This window comes from Misgurnus anguillicaudatus, chromosome 24, assembly GCF_027580225.2.
Source record: "Misgurnus anguillicaudatus chromosome 24, ASM2758022v2, whole genome shotgun sequence".
Lineage (NCBI taxonomy): Eukaryota > Metazoa > Chordata > Actinopteri > Cypriniformes > Cobitidae > Misgurnus > Misgurnus anguillicaudatus.
This window is the reverse complement of record NC_073360.2, coordinates 39,006,401-39,028,468: the sequence shown is the minus strand read 5'-3', so window position 1 is coordinate 39,028,468 and position 22,068 is coordinate 39,006,401. Positions and strand designations below refer to the sequence as shown.

General features: G+C 35.8%; 1 protein-coding gene and 1 long non-coding RNA gene across 2 annotated transcripts in view; one reads left to right on the top strand and one right to left on the bottom strand.

Moving 5' to 3' along the window:
• LOC141361709 (NACHT, LRR and PYD domains-containing protein 14-like) overlaps positions 1-22,068 on the top strand; it is a 273,710-nt gene that overhangs the window by 73,411 nt on the left and 178,231 nt on the right. The gene's annotated exons all lie outside the window — the stretch shown is intronic.
• On the bottom strand, positions 18,143-19,692 carry LOC141361504 (uncharacterized). Its single transcript, XR_012367612.1, has 2 exons — positions 19,499-19,692; positions 18,143-19,220 (listed from the first exon to the last, which is right to left on the bottom strand). It is a non-coding gene; the product is annotated as an uncharacterized lncRNA (long non-coding RNA).

Here is a 22,068-nt window from a genome sequence, read left to right as displayed (position 1 = left end):
AATTTTAGATATAGTAAGTTTCCAAAAAGATAAACTTAAACCCACACGTGGTCTTAACCATTTGTGAGCTGCAGTAAAGCATATGTTGTTGTTTGTTCTACTCACATTTCGAAGGCAGAGTAGGTGAACTTTCACCTCCAAGTTCAACCAGGCTGAAATGTTCCACAGTGCGATTTCATCTTAGATCTTTCTCCAAATTATTTTAGTCTTCACTCCTCACTCATTCAAATGCTAGCCAATGATTTTTCTATTTCATCATTGCTTTTTTATTGTATTACATTCAATGTATTTTATACTTACATCGAATCCAGTATACCTGTTTTAGGGGTGCATATTCTTATTGTCTACATTAACCTAATACATTTTGTATCCAAAAGCAAGTTATGCTATTTACCAATTGTATACTTCCTTACATATACTTCATTGTGTGTCTACACACTTTTTGGCATCTTTATGCCATCTTTTCCAATGGCAATAGACAAATGCACTCCCCTGGCATCTATAAGAGAGTTATTTTAGTCTCTTCTACTTTTCCATCTTTTATTCTTTCCCTACTTTCATTTTCCATTTTGTATTCTTTAATTCGAAACAGTTTGTTTCACTTTTGTCATGGTCAAATGAAGTTGTCATGGTTCAAATTATTTAGTTGCTATGTTGTTACGCTTCAATTTGCCATCGTCAATTTCGCGTTATCAGGGTCAACTAAAGTCTCCTTCAAGATCATAAATCTATTTCCCCCATCAAGGAGTCTTTAGTTGACTATATGTCAAAGTTTCAACTTAGTAAAGATTTTTATTACCTTTTTTATTTTATACTTGTGGCTCATTGTAGATGTTAAAAGTTTTGTTTAACGTTGTCTGACAGCCAGGTCACATACTTATTTTTAAAGCTCATTTTAACCCTATGCTCTCCAAATTCCCTGCCCCAGTACCATTAAAATAGCGTATTTATGCGAACTCTCGGGGGTTTTTATGACCTTTTTGTCCCAGCACCGACACATAATTCGCGTCTTTCACAGCAGGCGTCTGCTTGTTTAAGGGACAAGGGTCAATTTGGATTAAGGTAAGACTTTAATTCTCAACCAAAATCAAATGTCTTTTTAAACCAAATTCTATTGTTTTCTAACTCAACCATGTGATCACTAATTACTCGCACGATCGTGTGTTTCTTAGTAATAGTGTCTTTAAATGGTTTGTTCATATCCTTGTGAACTAACCTTGTATAGACGTTCTGTCCTAGAAAGCAATTTTTTTATTACTTTCTAATGTCGGTTTTTTCTTTTCTTTCAACGCTTGTTGAATTAATATAATACAGAGCCTGTTCTAAAATAAATCCCACATGTGATAGTTCGCATTTGCCCTGAAATATCCTTTTGTTTTTCGTATACTGCATTGTGCAGTTCCATTACTCTCAGGCGAATATTTCACATTCTGGGCTAATTTTATGTGCTTTTTGCGAGTCATTTTTCTGACTCTCAGACGACAAAAGCTAGTGTTATCCTTTCCTTACACTGCTTAGTCTTCCTCGCGCAGTCTCTAGTTCCTGTACTGCTTTTATTATTGTCCTGGAATTTATTTATGTTAGCGCCTTATCTCAAAATGTTTCCTGTAGAGCCATCAACGATAAACAAGATATATTTGTTATAAAACTTATTCTTCGGTAACAAAGGTCCTGCGACATCAAAAGATCACTCTTCATTAATTTTCTCTGACAATATATTACATTATGAATTGCTACTTAACTTGTTATAACTTTTCTCACAATTCTCACATAGCAAACTGATCCGCTGATATTTCTTCCTTCATTTAGAAACGCGCATTTTATTATTTGTTAAGATTTTACCCATTAAGTTAATGCTCAGAGGTGGTGAAATAAGATTCACTCTAAGCACAATTGTTCTTCTTACTCCAGCCATTCTATTAGTTTCGTTATTGCCTAAAGCCGTTTTGCTATTGTCTTATGAATGTCCTTGTTGATGTTACGCTTAAGTCCTGTATTAATTTATTCTAAATACTTAAATCCTCATTTAAGCATTTTCCCACGTATTCACGATTTATTCCCAGGACAAATTAGTTGGTTTTAAAGTCTCTTAACCTCTCTAAGGATTTTACTTCAGCTAATTGTTCCGTTACCACCTCCTCGATTCTACTGTTTGTTTTTCCGGCTTCAATGTACGCCTGCGTTCTCTCCTTTTGGTGGTTTAGAACTATCCGTATAAACTACAATGCTTTTTAACAGGTTCACAGCTGTTTCCTGATATTTCATTTTTCCTCTGTTTCTGATTTTTAAATTTGGATCTAAAAGTATATTTTCACATATCTGCCATCTGGTTTAATGCTTTCGCAAGCTTAACTTTGTTTTTAGTCAGCTCCATGACTAATTTATCCGAATTTTACCAAGTTCTGCTTTCCTCTCGCTAGATCCGGTAATTCAGGATATCTTTTCAGTAGTGTTGATAAGCTTTTTCTACAGAAATACATTTTAATTTGGCCTTTCTCAATTTCCAGTTACAATTTTTATAGTCATTCTGTTTTTAGAATTTCTAGCTATCAATTGATAACCAATTTGATCTATTTCAAGATCTGCTTCCAAGTCTTTTTCGTCTGTTTTCACTTCTAGCTGGCCTGAGTCTAAAATAAAGTGCCGTTTGTGGGCTGCGCAACGCATCTTCGGCCTCTTGCTTCCCTTGCAATTTGTTTTCTTTTATAGTGGCATATATTGGCTTTGCCATTTGGCAAAATTTTGGATTTATATCCTTTACATAATTTTCTAACCCATTATTTTTCGAACGTGTCTTACGGTGTTCGGAGTCTTTATGACGGTAATGCGCTCATTTGCGTAATTCCACAGTTGTCTGCTGAGATGCAAAATCACATAAGTTCAACCATCTCCATCATTAATTCGTTTGAATTAATATCTATATTTAAACCTGAATCGGCTAGTTTCTTTAGCGTTTGTTAAATTATTTAAATATGTTGTTTCTCATTGTCGTATATTATTAGGACATCAACGATATACATTTCTACCGGTAAGTCTTAATATCTATCCATTATTACGCTCTGAAATACCACTGAGCTTTTTAAATACTTGCAGAAATGTACAATAATTTATTGTTAACTGAAAGCGCTTTCTCTTTCTTTCTGGCTCGCCTCTATTAGCGGTGTTGACCTTTTTGCTAAATCTATCTCCAACAGAAATTTGCATTTCTTTCACTCGCTTAATGCTGTCTATTACGTGCATTTATTACACCGTTTGTCCGGTTTAATAACTCTGTTCAAAGCCTTGAAGTTAGTCACTAATCTAAATGTATTGTCCGGTTCAATGACTTGAATTAGCCTACTAATTATTGGAGATTTTACTTCCTTAATAACGTTTTGCTCTAACAATTCTTATATTCTCTTATTTAGTTCTTTTTTGGCTAATTTATTGGTCGGATACTGGCGTTGAGGTTCGCGTATTCCTCCTATTATTTTTCGTGAGCGTAGTTTTCATCAATAGCTCCTCAATAATTTTTTAATTTGCCAAAAAGTGTTGTCTTTCAGCATTCGTATTAATTTATCCTTTTTTCTGCTCAGATCCTATCATCTTATTCTCCCTTATTCCTAATTCGTTTTAATTACTCTTCTAAATGTACTTCTTTTATCTTAATATTTTCCTCAAGTTCCAGCAAGCAAGTTTTCGTTACATTTACTTGTTTTTATTCCAAACTTTCTTCAAATAGTTATTTTTTTTCCGTTTTAATTCTGTCATACGTCTGAACAATAATTCAGCTTTTTTCTTTTAGTGGTGGTGTTGTAATTGATATCAGTGCTCCAGAATTAACTGGAAAGTCAATTCCTTATATTTTAATATGTAAATTTTAATTACATTTCTATCACAGATATTCTGTTTTAACAAAGCATTTTTCTCTTAGTCATTCCGACGTCTTTATCGGTCTCTGATAATTATGCGTTTTAAGATCTGCTTCGGTCTCCGAGTCTGTTACATTATCATTCATTACTTGATTTACTCTCACCTTTTTGAGTTTTGTGTTTTCTATTTTGCGCTTAGGAAACAGAAACTGCATTCGCTTTTCAGGCACTTCGTTCTCTGCTCTTTCCTCCAGGACATAATTAGATTTTTGCGTGTTGGATACGAATCTCTTTCACTTTCTGTTCCATATTTACTTCACTCCCAGCCTCTTTTGCTTTGAAATGGTACGTTAGCTGTACTTTTTTTTTAAAATGGTCTCTCTATCTGAGATCGCGTACTATACGCCCTTTTTGTCATTGTATTATTTTCGCTTTCGCTTTACTTATTGAAACGCCTATTTGGCTCCTTTTTCCTCACTATTTTCACGTGTTGAGAAGTTAAGTCGTACTCAGCCAATCGTTATTCTATTTGTTTGTTAGTCAGGATTGTAATTAATTATATCCTCCTTGTATTTCTCTTCTCGTAAAAGTCTTACTTTGTCTGACACAGGAATTTCATCCTGAAGTGAGAGGCACTCGGTCTTTTACGGCGCGTATTAAGCTACCTTTAATGTGTAATGAGTACTGGTCTTCTGTTCCTGTTAAATCTCAATTTTTTCTGTTGCCTCGGCTAAGATTGCATGACCCGTGCATGTATGTGCTACCCAGTCTCCTGAGGTTGCGTATAAATAGCACAATGTGTAAAACTCGTACAATACATATACCAAATTTATGTACCAATCTCGTAATTGCCTCTCTTAGTAAGTTGGCATTTTCCGCGCCTTCAACTACAAACCCACTCTAATTTTCTACGTTTTTCTAACACTTATTTACTTATGAATTGCCTCCGTCAATTGTAATTCCAGCAATTTAGATTATATCTCAGTCTGCTTGTCTTTACCTACGCGGAGTTTTAAATTCTAATAGTCTGAACGGTGTACTCAATAATTCCGGAGAACATCGACCTACTTTTTCATATGGTTTGATCTGTGGCTCTTCTTCATTTTCCCAATTGTCGGAAATGTCTAATTTCCCCATTGGTGCTATCGACTTTTGAGCATTTAATTTTTTTTTTTTACTTCGCCTCGTAAATGTTTCACTTCGGTTCTCAATGTTTTTACAACGCCTTTACAACGCTTTTAATGCTCTTTATTATTTTCCTTGAAAAATCGTATCCTTCCTGAAATAACGCCGTTTTTGCGGATTTACTCCATCCGTCGTGCTTCACTATTTGCAAAGCTGATGGTGATATGCATGTTCTCACTTGTCCGTAAGTGAGTTCACGTGCATGAATATTTATTTTATCAAAAATGTTTTATTTTTTGTACTAAACTTCTGCTTTGTTTTTTAGAAGAGGGTTTTCTTTTTTAAATCGTACACCTCTCAATTCCATTAATGGCCAGTCATTTTAAATTAAATGACTCACCTTTAATAACAAGATAGCTCCGCTATCTTTCTGTCGCAATCGCTTTTCTTTCTTTCTTTCTTTTAAGTTCAGGCTCACTGTCTGAAGTTAGACTGTAAGAGTATTATGTTTCATTCATTTCTTCTCCGTCTGAGCTTTCAATTTTATTTAGCATTTCCTGACCTTTTGTCTCTTTTATTGCAGAGGCCGACGCAGCTGGAATTCTCACCTCGAAATCACCCTCACTTTTCATCGCATTAAGAATACGTTTAAACTCCTCTCTGTTTTTGTTATTTATTAGTAGATATAAAGTCAAACGTTCTTTGTCTAAATTTTTATGTATTCCTGTAGTCATCCCTCTAATTACATTCGTTATTTAATGTTTATATTGTCTAGTTCCCATTAGAGTTAAATGTGTTACTTTAACTTGTCTACTAATGGCGATTTACCCGCACGCAGTCAGGGCTTTGTCTACCCAGATTTTCGCGAGAGATCTGAATCTCTTTCAATGCGTCCTCTGCTAATTTGTCAAATATCACACTTGCTGTTCTGACTCCCGTAATCATTCGTTCGTTGCCGTTTAGGACTAACATGCCTTCGCTAGTGTCTTTTAGACCATCGTGGTCGTGTATTATCACTTTTGTGTTGCCTATTTTAAATTCGTAGCCTATTTCTCAGGCTTTTCTGTTTTTTCCAAGTTCTGGTGGGATCTCTCTCTCAACTTCGAAATGTATTATTTCTTGTTGGTACATTTTAACGCGATCCATATTCACTGGCTCTCCCTGTCTTTTTAACAGTTTATTATACCATATATTTTTATGGTCCCTAAGTCAACTTCTTTCACTGTTGACAAAATAAACTCGACATCTAAATTCATTCACTGTTTAAGTACGCCACTATTTTTATTCCTCTTTAGTGTTTGTGCCCATCGTACTACAGCTAAGCCTATTTTGGCTTCTGAGAACGTCATACCCCCTAATGTATCTTTAAACGAGAGTCATAGCGCTATTTCCTCAGCTCCCTTCACTCGGACTGAGGTTTCCGCATCTTCAGCGGCACCCTCTCGTTCACGTACACAAGGATCGCTTCTTGTGTACACGAGAATACGGGTCTGAGCTCTTTCTGTCATTTTAAGAAGCGTCCTTCCTGACAGCTTAACGCCACCATACGTTAACGAGCTCTAATAAACCTCCTTTCTGGCGGTTTATATAAAGTTGTGCGCGCGCACCAACCCTTTCTGGGTCGTATAATAGTTCGTTTCGAACTATTCTTTGAGGTCTCACGGGATTTTAATTATTATTAAATTATTATTTTAACTCTTCCCTAGGCAAGGTAACTCGTAATCGTTTTTTAAATGACACGATTTGCCGTTGATCCTGGCCAGAAATCAAGGACAAATCGTGCCCCACGTTGGGCGCCATGTTTTACGGTTCGAAAATCTGTACCTTTTGCCTATTCTTTCTATTCAGGGTAGGCAAGGATAGTCAAATCTAACAATTATTTCTCTAAGTATATCAATCCCACATTACCTTAAATTAGGTAGAATTCGACAGATTAGATTATACTCACATAATTGTCAGAAGACTTCCCCGTGGTTGATTATTTGAGCTAAATTCACGCAAGCACGCTTCTTCTTGTCTTTTTAAAAAATTTATTAATACAATTTAGCTAGTTGCGATTACAAGTTTTGCCGAATTAAAAGGATAAAGAAAAGAAATAAAAATACCAAGTTAACTAAAAGTAATAAGACAAAAAATACAAAGTCTAAAAAGTATTAAGTCTAGAGCACACAAGATATCAGGCTGTCAGACAACGGAGATGCTGGATGTTGCCCTTCCAGATCTGCCTAAGTTCTGCACCAGCATCAATTTATAGGCACGGTCTCGGGTCCGAATGCCAGGAATCATATTCAGGGCCTCATGGCACGCCTTTGATCCTTACGTCTACTGGGAAAGTCCCCTAATATCTTAAATATATGACGAAGTCTCTTTGTCGTTCTTCTCCAAACTCCTCTGCGCTTTCTCCCACGAAGACAGGTCTTTAAATCATGCTTTAAACTGTAATATATCCCTTAAGCTTTGTTCTATCTAATACATGCATTAATCTCTCTACTCTTAATAAACTAGTAAATACAAAACCATATTTGTGTCACTCCTTAAACATGCAATTTAAGAGCTGTCATGCATATACTCCCAACTCAATGATTATAATACTTTACATCAAAGCCACCCTAGGCGTATTAAGTAACATAAAGAGTTTAACATAGTAAAAGGAGTATAAAATAACAAACCACAGGTTTATATTGCTCAGAAGAAATACATATAAAATTAGGTGTATTATTTGGCTTATAAAGGTTGGATAATTTGCATCTTACACAACAAAACATAGTCTTTTGGGATGTTTTTGTGAATAGTTTTTCCATCCAATCATTAAATATTTCAATGTTTGATCCAGGAGTTCTGTATATACAACTCACAACAATGTTCTTTAACTTTTCCATGCATATTTCTATTGTAATACATTCCAACAAGTTATCAACGGCTATTGTCATACCCTCCATCACCTTATACTTCAGACTGTTATGCACATATATTGCCACACCTCCTCCATTTCTATTTACTCTATTTCTGTAATTCAGTTCATAGTCATCAATCTCAAAATCCACCCCTTTATCATCATTAATCCAGGTCTCTGATATTGCTATGATACTGAATAAATTCTTTAATTGCCTTAAATAATCTTTAATGCTTTGGAAATTGGCATATAAACTTCTACTATTAAAGTGGATTATTGAAATATCTTGCTCTAGTTGGAATTTTATATTGAAAATTGACAGCGCTGAAGGAAAAAGTAAGTGATCCCTTGGATTTAAAAGATTGTTGAACCTCCTTTGGCAGAATTTACTTCAAGCAAGCACTTTCAGTAGTTCTGAATCAGACCTGCACATCGTTCAGAAGGAATTTTTGCCCATTCTTCTTTTCAACCAAGACACTGTAGTGATTTTGAAACGGGCACCAATTAATTTAGTGATTTTCACATGAGAAACCTTTAAGTATTTTACTTTAACCTTTAATAATTTTACTTTAACAATAAGAATGATCTAAATAGATCATTCCACAAATAAGAAAAAGATGTAAATTAGAGGGAGTTTGTCATCTTATTTCTCTGAAGGATTTTGTGAGATTCGGACCAGCTTGTAGAACCCTTTACTGTATTATCAACACAAGGAAGACTCAGTGGTAATAAAATTGAATTTATTAAAAAAAGATAAACAAGAATAACTAAAAACACATTACTGAATGATACTAAAATACTAAAGAATAGATAAAGATGGAAACTAAAATGCAAAGCATAGAAAATTGAAGTGACTAAGTTGAATTTAAATCTAAAATGCTTCCATACCTCTGACTTTTTATGTGAAGGTGGCATCAACGTTGATGAAGCACCTGAAACCGCCATTTTAATCACTGAATGAATGAATGACAGGCTCGCCTCTCGCTCCTTGGTAACATCGCGCAAGGCAAAAAAGAGGGTGACATCTTGTAAAGAAGACTAGTAATTAGATTAATGTTAATCTTACATTCAATGTTTTCGGAAATAAATATGAAATAAAAAAATCGATTCTGCTCTTTGAGAATCTATTTTGAATCGACCACGTAAAAAAAAACGATTCATCGCAAAATCGATTTTGTTTGCCCAGCCCTAATGTCCACCCTGCCAGACTGGCAGTCTTACATAGAGAAATAAAGTCCTTCCTTGATTTGCGTTGTTCATTTTATAAATAAATAGGGTTTTCATGCACAAACAGCAATAAATCAACAGAACATGATGATTATGTCTCTGTTTGGAGAAAAAATAGGCGGTGCAGGGCGGCAAGAAAAGCCATTAATTTTTAGGGCAGGGTTCCCCAAATCTTACCCTGGAGGGCCAGAGCACTGCAGAGTTTAGCTCCAACCCTGATCAAACACACCTGAGCAAGCTAATTATTAATTATTAAAGTTATTCGTTTAATTTGTGTAATTTAGGATGCTTCAATATTTGATCACTGTCTATAATAAAAACGGATACAGGTCGAGTAATTTTACTAATTGTAGTATTAATATTATTAATAAAATGTATTAATAATCCTCATTCTTTTCTTTTAACTGTGTATATTTTGTGGTAAAATTGTAGCACATGTGGGGGGTTTGAAAGGACGATGAGCAGAAATAGTTGGGCCAATCAAAATGTCCTTCCCCTTCCTGCTTTGACACTGAGGTCGGCCATAAACACTTGTGTGTTAACCCACTTAAATCCAATCCAAATGTAGGAGTTGGGGAAGGGTCTGGAGTGCTTCGTTGTACGCTGTTCACTACAACACATCTGTAGGATGTTTGGTGTAAACTGCTCTCTTGAGATCATTCCACAGGTTAAGGTGTGGGCTTTGAACAGGCTACTTCAAATGGTGCATTTTGTTTTTTCTTGAGCCTGTCTGTGGTGGATTTACGACAGTACTTAAAGGGTTAGTTCACCCAAAAAATGAAAATAAATAATGTCATTAATGGCTCACCCTCATGTTGTTCCAAACGTGTAAGATCTCCGTTCATCTTCGTAACACAGTTTAAGATGGCTGACGTGTTATTCTCAGACATGTTTGCAAATTTTTTTCAAACTTACAGCGTTTGTCTCCCTCAGACTGTAAGCGAAGCTCGGGCGCACAAAAAAAAGCTGGGGCGCACCAGATAACACGTCAGCCGCATCACTGCAGTCACGTGACTTTAGTCTCATGCATTGTGTTTCAAAAGAGAACCAGAAGAGAAGACAATGCTGAATAAAGTTGTAATGTTTGTTATTTCTGGACCAAAATGTATTTTCGATGTTTCAACACATTCTAACTGAGCCACTGATGGTCATTGTCCTGCTGCATCCACCAACTTCTACTAAGCTTAAACTGGTGGACAGCCACCCTTATATTATCTTGTAGGATGTTTTGTTAAACTTGGGAGTTAATTTTCCCGTTGATGATGGCAAGTGGTCCAGGCCCTGAGGCATCAAAGCTTCCCAAATTATGATATTCCCTCCACCATACTTCACTTTTGAGATGATGCTTATTGTTTGTAAGCTGTGCCCTTTTTGCTCCATAGTATTTTTCCTGAACAATTAAACTTTTGTTTCATCAGTCCATGAAATATTTTTGACATGTATATATGACACAAACAGCTTATTAGTTAATGTTTTTAATAGTTCTTCATGTGTTTGCCTGTTCTCATGTTATGTTTTAAATGATAAAGCAAATAATTTTAAAATAAGCAAATATAATAATAGTTTCATTAAATGAAAACAATACTGAATAAATGTAATAGTTTAATATGTTTTTATTGTTTGTTTAAATAACCTAAAATGTGTTGAATGAGAAAGATGTAACTGACTGTCGGGCCGCATGAGGCTTGATGTGTCACCATAAAAACTCAAACAAGTCAATTAAAAATTGACGTCACCAGAGTGACAGTTGTGACATCTTAAACCATCGCCTGAAAAGGTTAAAAACACGAATTCTTGGTCTATTCCATGTAAAAACACTTGACTGACTTCCCCATTGTAAAGTTACTGGTATGCCTCTGTGCTTTTATAGTTGCGCGTCAACCCTAGAGCAACAACACAAAATGATTGACTAAATCTTCATATGATATATCAGTGCACTTCTTCATTTCATCCTCCTACCTATATGTGGCAGGTGTAGTAAATATTTGCCATAACTGTTTAAATCATGTTTTATGCGTGCTCCCTCAACACTGTTTTCTACCGGCTGGCTATTGAAATGGAAGCTTCACACAAAAAAGGGAAATATGTCACATCACTTAAAGGGATAGTTCACTCGAAAATGAAAATTCTGTCATCATTTACTCACTCTCATGTTGTTACATACTTGTATAAATTTTGTCGTTCTGATGATATTTTGAGAAATGTTTGTAACCAAACCGTTCGTGAACCCCATTTACTTCCATAGTATTCTTTTTTCCTACTATGTAAGTGAATGGGGTCCACAAACGGTTTAGTTACAAATACTTCTCAAAATTTCTTTCTTTGTGTTCATCAGAACAAAGAAATGTATACAGGTTTGTAACAACATGAGAGTGAGTAAATGATGAGAGAATTTTCATTTTTGGCTGAACTATCCCTTTAATTCCACAGTCGAATATAAAGTAGATAACATGCACAGATAGTTTCTTGAATCCTCCAAACAAAATAATGTTGTCCAAAATTGTCCATCTTTGCATGTATTCACGCAAATTACATACATTTGTTTAAAACTTCCCTGTGCTGTGTGTAAGCTAGTGTGCTACAACAATCAGTGCTAAATATGTAAAGTGGGAGAATGAGACCCATTCTTGATAGCCTTATGTTAAATCATTAAAATGATCCTATATTCAGTTAGCCTATGTTTACTTTACTGACACAGACCAGTGTGCCCAGGATAGTAAAATAATTATTACAATGTATTCCTGATAACCAACACACGTCTTCTGCATACTGATATGGTTTGAAATCTATAGTTATTTGATTCATAACACAGTTTTCTGATGTATTAAAATTCATGTATGTAACTTATAGGAGCAGAGAAATAATCATTTTTTTCTTGGGGTGCATGCCATAGAAAAATACACATATGGGCCTCGGTATTTATAAAATCCTGCGTACGACCCTGTTTGTGTTCAAACTTTGTAGTTTTGCATAAAGGCATTGTTCTCTACAGGTTGCACTGGTGTGATATCACAGATGAAGGTTGTGTTGCTCTGACTTCAGCTCTGACATCAAACCCATCACACCTGAGAGATCTGGATCTGTCTAGGAATAAACTCACAGATTCAGTAATGAAGCTGATCTCTGCTGTACTGAAGAATCCTGACTGTAAATTGGAGAAACTATGGTAAGATAATATGATGTAATAATGAAATGAAATCTGTTTGAGGTGTTTATTTTCCTTCTGCTGCTTCTACACTCAAAAACTGTGTTTCTGAGTTTTTAATTTCAATTCAATTTATTTATATAGCGCTTTTCACAATTGTTTAATTGTTTAATTGCTTTACATTAAAAGCAGGAGAAAACACAGAAATATCGGTGGACAAAATAAAAACAGAATACAGCTTGGTTCCAGACAGGCTGACTATTGCATAATAAGTATATTTACCCAGACAAATTATATTAATGCTTTGTTTTAGACAAGCTAACTATTGCAGGATAAGTACATTTACAAATTATGTGAATGCTTTGTTAAAGAAATATGTATTTAGTTTAGACTTAAATTGATGGACTGTGTCTGATTCTCTAACATTTTTTTTTATCATTCCAGAGCTTAGGGGCTAAGTAGTACACCTTTAGACACTTTTGATATTCTAGGGATAATTAAGTGACCATAATCGTATTGCAGAGGTGTAAAGTACTTGAGTAAATGTACTTCGTTACTGTACTTAAGTATTTTTTGGGCTACTTTGTACTTAAGTATCAAAAATATAAGCAACTTTTACTCTCTACTCAATTACATTTTTGATTGAGAATTTTTACTCTTTACTCCACTACATTTAAACTGACACTTATCGTTACTCGCTACATTGTTTATTCGTCAAATAAAAACGAGACGAAAGTGTCAGTGAGTGAGGGACAGAATTTCTGTGTGGTCGCGAGGGACTTCATGTGGCGGTACGCAGGGCAATCGTATGAAATCAAAGTACTGCGAGAGCGAATCAAATGCATATGGAGAAGTCTGGTCTCTCGGTACTTTGATGTCAAACGATGAACGGCTTGCATTGAGCCACCGTAGCGCAAAGGCAGAGGTAAAAATCTACTCGGCAGGACACCAGCTTGCTGCGTATGTCATAAACTGTACAGAAATGTTAACATCTGGTCTGAGAGAAGAGATAAAGAGCAGACATATGGATGCATATCACATTTGATTCTGTCAAGGGACCCTTTGTTAAACTTGTGATCCTACAATCAAAACAAATGAGAAGCGTGATTGCAGGAGGGTCATCCCGCAACTCAAAGGCAAGCACAAATGTTTTATATGCTGATGTTTATCAGCTTTCCTGAGCTGGTATATAACTTGATATAACTTACCAGAGTCGTATAATAAGAGAGTTACGACACTCACGTAGACGTCCGTTGGAAGAATGGAATGCGGAAGTAACAGCGTTTCATGTAGTGACCAGTAGTGACCCATAGTTCCAAACGCAGCACTGAAGCCCATTCATTTCAATGGCATCTGCTGGTAAATCGATGAAATTACAGTTTCTCTTTACATTTTCTGACATTTCATGAATATTGTCAACACTGGTATTTTATGAACTCAGCTGTAGGAAATGATTATCGTTAATAATAACTAGTTAAATTCTTATATTTTAATGAATTGTGTATAATGTGTGAATAATATAGATTTAATTGTTTAATATTTTATTACAGGTGGCCATCTACTTTAATGTATACTCATATTTTTTATATCTATTACGAGTAACACTAGGGAGTAATAGCAAGAAGCTAAATGCCTCATAAGAAAGTCACACTGCTTTACAATGCTGCTATGTGTTTCATTGTGTTTCATAGGTAATACGAGTGATGTATCCTCGAAAATCATGTATAATTATATCAACATTTAATGTGTACTATAAATACAATTAAATATGAATTTAGTGTGTTTCTGTTATGTTTCACTGTTACAAATAACAGTTTTGGCGATTTTTTTTATTTTTTTATTTTAATATAGTAAGAGTGAAGGAATTATTTATGATTTTACACATTTTTTAATTTTTATTATTTTATTTTTGCTACAAAAATTAAAGATAAACTGTGTTGCTGTAGTGCTATAGATAACCAAAGTTATCTTTGGGTCACTATAATACAGTAAATCAGTTAATAAAGATAAACAGTTAGTATTGACAATATTAACTATTTAATCTTTATTAACTGATTTACTGTATTTCCATCATTCCTTAGTAAAAAACGTTGTACACATAGTAAATATAGTAATCAATTCACATTACAAGCTAATATTTACCTAAAATAGTTGAAAACCTATGCAAACAGATTGACAGCCCTGCTTGGTTTGGAACTGTAGAACAGTGGTTCTCAAACTTTTTTGGCTTGCGGCCCCCTTGTGTATGGTGCATCCTTTCCTGACCCCCCAAAGTAAATGTATGACATAAATCATTCTAAAATGTAAAATCTGAATTAAACAAAGCATATTAAATGTTACAACGTAGTGGTGTTGCTTAGTAGCCTTATTTGTTTAGGTTTAATTATACAATTTCTAATAAATTATAAAATGTTTTTTATAAAATGTCATCAAACCGGGGCCCCCCTGGCACCATCTCAGGGCCCCCCAGGGGGCCACGGCCCCCAGTTTGAGAACCACTGCTGTAGAATGTTACATGAATCACGTGACTGCACGGCGGCGAGATTAAAGTGTGTCGTAGCTCTCTCTTTATATGGCTCTGTAACTTACTATATAAGCCAAAATAAACCAGCGTTACATTTGATAATAAGTGTACAATTTCACTGTCCTCACATTTAATCAAGTATGCTTTAATGTATTTACTGTAAAGAGGGATGCATGACTGAAGAAATGTAGTGCACTTAATGTGAGATAGTGGCGTTACGTCTACAACATCATGTGTTTTCAGTTAATCTTTCAAATGAACAACTTCACGTTTTTAATAAGCATTATCATATTTCCGTTACTGTATATTAACTGTAACAACCTACTGGACTCTAATACTGGAATTTTTGAAATATTAAGATTATAACTTTTTTAGGATAGGCCTATATAAGAAGATTTATATCACAACAGTTAGGATAGATATTTGTCAGCATGGCACATTCAAGTACACAATTACACTAGACTCAAATTAAATGGGTTTAAATTAAATTTAATGTAGATTGCGTCGACTAAAATCTCATGGCATTTTGTTGAATAAAACTATACTAAAACTAAATCAATGCAGATGACTAAAATATGACTAAAACTAAATTATATTTTTGGTCAAAAGACTATGATTATGTTTAATCTGTGTTTGTTCTGCCATGTCGAAATATTGAGGTGCAATCCTATCTAGAAGTACAGCGACGAGACAAGGTAATGATCTGAAACAGCATCGCTCTAAGGTGATATTTCTACATCACTAATATTGAGTCCAAGTGACAGAATTAAGTCTAATGTGTGTTTACGGGTATGTGTGGGCCCTGTCACGTTTTGTCTAATACCTAGAGAATTAAGAACATCCATAAACGTTAGTCCTAACGCATCTTCAATGTGGATATTAAAGTTACCAACTATAGCTTTATCTACAGTGACTACTGGTTCAGACAGGAGATCTGCTGAAAATATGTGTTTAAGAAAATATGTGTGGTGGCCTGGAGATCTATAGATATATATATATATCGTAGCTAGAATGAAATAAATCAATTAGTGCCATATTTAGCAAATTTCATATATTTCAAATGAAATAAATTTCAGTTCAGATTTATGGTTTGCTTTAAATATTCTATTGTAGCAACACCACCCCCTCTCCCGTTTAAACAAGGTTTGTGTATGTAATAATAGTCTTGTGGGGTGGATTTGTTTAAACCAGGGATTCCCAAAGTGTGGTGCGCGCACCCCCAGAGGTATATGGAATTACATTTGTGTCAAATTAAACGCACGCAACTTTTGCAAAAACAAACAAAAATATACATTGATAAAAGAAAAAAACGATCTGAAAATAAAAACAATCAACTAACTAGCAAAAAAATTAACATCATCTTTAAATATACTGCATTCTTTGTTTATAGTTTTCTAAGTTTCACTTTCACTAAATATAGTTTTAAATGTGCTGCAAATGTTTTCGTTTTCACTTTCCAAGTTTTCGTTTGCGCTTCGCAAATTTACGTTCTCCATTTTGACACAAACCCCTCGCGAGGGGCGGGCCCAACAGCGGCCCGCTCTTATTGGCTTGTGAGATTTTGATTGACAGCTCATTGAACCGGAACCCCGGAACAGAAGGCGGCAGCAGCGCACCAACAAGCTGGATCCCAACCGCTGCCAAAAACAACAAGAAGAAGACGATCGGACGCCGCCCACCAGCGGAGCCGCAAGCAGTCCAAACAACCGGCAACAAGAGTACACCAAAGAACATTATTGATAACACACGGATATTCCACACGTCAGCAGAGGAACCACAACAGTTCAAGATGAGCAACCGAGAGGCCCACGGCCCGGAGCACCAACACCACCCTCCTCGGCCGGACAATCGAGGCAGCCCGAGGTAAGTTTGTAATAACTATCAAAACAAATAGAACAATCCCACTGCAAGATCCATTCATGTGTGAAGGCTGCAACAGTTGTGTTAAACTGTATATGAATGGTATTGCATTTCTCAAAGCAGAGCAAAGATCGTTACGTAACAGACCATTTGTTCCATAGTCTACTTTGGCACATTTAGGCTTACAATGGATATGTGAAACGCAAAGATAATGATCTTTATTTAATTGTGGTTAGGTAAACAATTCTATCTTTATTATTGTCCATAAAAAACAAATGTAAGATTTTAGCCTAATTCCGCTTTTCTTTTTATATTACTTATTAGGACCAAAGAGTGTAATTTCTCCAGGTAGGCACTGAACCATCTCATGTTGTTCTCTGTATATAAAATACCAATTTAAAGGGGCTTTGGTAAATTTTTAGGTTTTTTTAGTTTATGTTTTTATTAGATTTGAAATGTAACGAGTTCAGCATAAAATTCATGTTAGCTATTTCTACAAGAACAAGCGTGAGAACATATTTTGCAGCGAATGTTTAGTTAAAATCAATTTTAATTCAAATCAATTAATCTTTAATGCACGTTTACAAGAGCACTGTGCTACATAAGGTTAAAATGAAGCCTTGAAAGGGGTAGTCATGTTTGCTGTTACTGGTGGGACAGAAAGCTCTCTTTGAAAAGATAACATTTTAAAGATCTTTACTTGTGTTCAGAAGATGAACCAAAGTCTTAAGGGTTTGGAACGACATGATGGTGAGTAAATGACGACAGAATTGTCTTATTTAGGCGTATTAGCAGCACTCTAAAAGTGCATATCTGCACCACATCTGGTATTATTCAGCCCACCTGCCCTTAATGTAGGAATGCCACTAATTTGGTTTCCATAATACTTCACATGATGATTTACTATGGACAGACATTGCTTTTTTATAAGCTACGATTTGACCATACTTTTCTCTTCTCTTTTTTTTTTTTAGAATTGAGCCTCTATGGTGTGATGTTTGGTCAGCTGTCTCTTGTACTATGAAGAACTGCAATGGAAGAAGAGACAGTGCTTGATTCGGCAGGTGAACTGCACCTATTTTGTAAGACCAGATTTCATTTTAGAATATTTATCAAGAATTAATGTTTCATTTTTCATCTTTTATTTTTATTCATAATTCGAGCCAGGTAGATGGCATGACATTAAACTCTTAATAAACAACAACAACAAAAAAAACACTGTAATAATACATCCTTCCCCCCAAACTATTTTGCAAAGTCATTACTCATTATCATAGTAAGTAGTGTGCTGTCCCCTTCCCCTTAAAGCAAATGTGGTCTCAAGACTCATCCAATGCCATGTGTAAATAGGGCTTATGTTACATGAGATTGGAATGATATTAACTAAATATCAGGATTTTTATTCTTGACATTCATGTACTTGCATATAGTTACTTTGGCATTATGTAATTATGTGTCCTTAGAAATGTATCAAACTAAATTTGGTTAGCATTATAACACATTGTTTCTTTTTCAGATGGTGGAGCAACTTTTTCAAGAGGAAATTGTTGACAATGTCACAGAGGATGATGGTGTGGTCGTGGTGCCAGAGATCTATTGTCCTTTGTCAGACCAAAAGCCTTTGATATCACCATTGAATGTCTAGGAGTTATACCAACAGACACTTGATGTCATCCAAAGACTGTGCTCCATTTAAATTGTAAAAGTCATTTTCAGGTTTACAAGATACAAAAGCTGGTTCACAGATGTACCTTTCCTTTAAAACTATTTCCCACCTGTAATCACAATGGAGACACATCTCTGACTGCTGGGCTTCCCCTCTTATTGTGTTCGGATTCATATGCATCTGCAGGGTTATTCATGGCAACACTTTATAGCGTTGTGCTGGTAATTTATCTTTATATATCATGCCTTCTCACTACATCTGTCAGCCTGTGCTTTACATATCTGAGAGTCAACGCAGCTAAACATGAAGGACAAATGCAATGCAAGATGTTATATATCGGCATATGGATGATTAGATTAGAAACTGCTTTCTGTTGGTGTGTTTAAACATCACATGACATAGAAAATTAACTGTCCTCCATTTTCCTCCTTAGATTTAATTTGTACTTTAGACGTCAATGGGTACACTCTCATGTGTGCTTACCATCATTTATCAAAATATCTTCTCAGCAGAATAAAGAAACTTAAATAGGTTTACAACAACATGAGACTGAGTAAATAATAACATAATTTTAATTTTTGTGTGAACTATCCCTTTAAGACTCTGTAAACCATTCAGATGCATGTAAAATCATTAACAACTGTTAAACAGCATCTATAAATGATAAAAAAGACATTACTATTGGGAGAAACATTTTGTCTAGACATTTGAGTTCATTTCAACTGACACTCTGTAAAAGTAAGCATCATGTTGCACTGCTGTTTCCATTCTTTCTTTAAATTCATTTGCTTGGCCTTCGATGCATGCATGTGTGATCAAAGTTATTATCAGTTATTTTGAAGGCGTTTTTCTCTGACAGAAGCAGGTGCCTGTCAACCCCTGCATCACTCGTGGGACAGAAAGTGCTGCCTCGTCCTGAGTTTCGCCGTCTAGGGCAGTAAAATAAACACTAAGCATTTAATGACATCACTACATATAGCACAATAGTCATTCAACACTAATACTTTAAAATGTATAACTTGTTTGTAACTAATTGTTGCTTTAGAAAACCGCAAATTTACAGACAAGGTTAACATAAGAACCCTGAAATTTTGAAGCTGGTCACCCTGTGCACGGCTAACAGCAAAAACCTCTCCAGCAGCACATGAATAAAACTTGCAGTGGGATTATTCTATTTATTTTGATAGTTATTAAAAACTTAACTTACCTCAGGTAAGGTTGCCTCGATTGTCCGGCCGAGGAGGATGGTGTTGTTGCTCCGGACCGTGAGCCTCCCGATTACTCATCTTGAACTATTGTTATTCCTCTGCTGACGTGTAAAATATCCGTGTTTTATCATTAAATTAATATACCCTTATTACCATTTGTTTAGACTACTTGCAGCTCCGCTGATAAACTGTGTCCGATCGTCTTCGTCTTGTTGTTTTTGGCGGCGGTTGGGATCCAGCTTGTTGGTGCACTGCTGCCGCCTTCTGTTCCGGGGTTCCGGTTCAATGAGCTGTCAATCAAAATCTCACAAGCCAATAAGAGCGAACCGCTGTTAAGCCCGCCCCTCACGAGAGGTTTGTGTCAAAATGCAGAACGTAAATTTGCGAAGCGCAAACGAAAACTTGGAAAGTGAAAACGAAAACATTTGCAGCACATTCAAAACTATATTTGGTGAAAGTGAAACTTAGAAAACTATAAACAAAGAATGCAGTATATTTAAAGATGATGTTGATTTTTTTGCTGGTTGGTTGATTGTTTTTGTTTTCAGATGGTTTTTTTCTTTTGTCGATGTGTGTTTTTGTTTGTTTTTGCAAAAGTTGCGTGCGTTTAATTTGACACAAATGTAATTCCATAGAGGTACCCGTGCGCGAGAGGAAAAATTTAATGGCGGTCTTTTTCTTTAAGTGGGATTTTTCCATACAGTAACAAAAAAATGAACAGTAAACATTTCCTTTGTAATCATTTTTATTTTAAATAAAAAACTATAATTAATTAGTTTTTGATAAAACGTAGAAGACTGCTCTTCTGTTATGCACTGCAGCCGCTATATATGCGTGCAAACTCGTTTCATTCATTCCATATATATTATAAATATGCTTAACTGTCTGAAATCAGGGAAACTGTCAAGTGTGGGACGTCTTATGATAAAGTTGTTAGTCACGAGGGAGAAGAGGGACCAAGAGAGAGAGAGAGATTTTTATGGCAAAAATAGAAATAATGAAATATGACGAGACATGGGCACGTCTAATGCACAGGATACGCGAGCGATGTGTTTTCATGCATGGTAAAGAGACCGCCAATGAATTATATAATAAAATAGATAAATACTTACAAAGACACTGTAGAGAACTTATTAAAAGCTTTCATTTAATTTTGTTTTAAACTTGAGCTGTTATAATGAATCTGCAAACTATTATACACCTTTTGTGCGAACAGTAAAGGCTTGCGTGAATGATGGGTCTGCACGTTATGCACGCATCTAGAAGGAGAGCGCACTGGTAAACATGAGGAAACTCTCATATATCATCTATTAGCTGACAGCAGTAGGTGTACGTTTTTTACCATAGTAAACTCAAATGGCATTTAAATATCACAGTGGTTAAACGCATACACGGGGGCGTGCATCATCTTCGCTGTGCGTGTCTGGTCATAGTTTCAGATGGTGCAACACGCGTAAATATTTTTCACAATGTCAGACATAGCTAAGCTCGACGCCCAACTTCTTAACGTCCGGCTATTGCAACAGGCCCCTGGTTATTTGCGCATGATTAAACATGAGTCTTTAAAAACAAATCATTTTAGCGTTTTTTTTTTTTGAAGTGGGGATTGGGGGTGCACCAACCCGGTTGGGACATAGAAGGGGGTGCGCAGGAAAAAAGTTTGGGAACCCCTGGTTTAAACTAATGTAATTGTCCGTTTAAGCCAGGTTTCTGTTAAGCAGACCACATCTAAGTTTTGGTCTATAATGATTTAATTGATTATAGGTTCTTTACTGATAAGCGATCTAATGTTAAGAAGGCAGAATTTTAACATTTGAGTTTCATCTGTTGATATTTTGTTTTCTAATTTTATATTAAAGGTGCTCTAAGCGATTTCCAGCGTTTTAGACCATAAAACATTTTTTGTTACATACAGCAAACATCTCCTCACTATCTGCTTGTTGCCTGTCTGCTGATCAAACTGTAAAAAACGCGATCTCTGTAGACAGCCCAGGCTCTACAAACTTCAATATAAACACAGTGGCCAAACCTAGCACCACGAAACAAAAGTGTTCCAGCCAATAAACGACAAAAAGGATTTGGGGTTGGGGGTTGGGCGTGTTCATGAAAGCACGGAAGGGAGGGGGAGGAGTTAGCTATGCTCCGTTAGTTTGAAAACAGTTCAAACATCAACAATAAATGACGTCTCGCAGATTCGCTTAGAGCGCCTTTAAGATTAGCATGTGATGAGGTAAACTGTGCTCTTTATTTGTTTGTTCGAGGAACAAGTTTTAGTCTGGTGGATGAGTAAACTCATGTTCAGTGAAACGTCTCGGTTACGGATGTAACCCTCGTTCCCTGAAGGAGGGAACGGAGACGTCACGTCGTGACCAACGAATTGGGAACTCTCTTAGAGAGACCAATCTGCTTCGTATACTACTAAAACGCCAATGAACTTGGCCTTGAGATATTTGCATAATGCTGGCGCCGCCCCGCCAGGTGCCTATATAAGCAGCAGGTGCAAATATGGAAATTAGCTCCTTTTCGCTGAGAAAGCCGGGAAAATGAGACCGGCCGATAAACAGCAGGG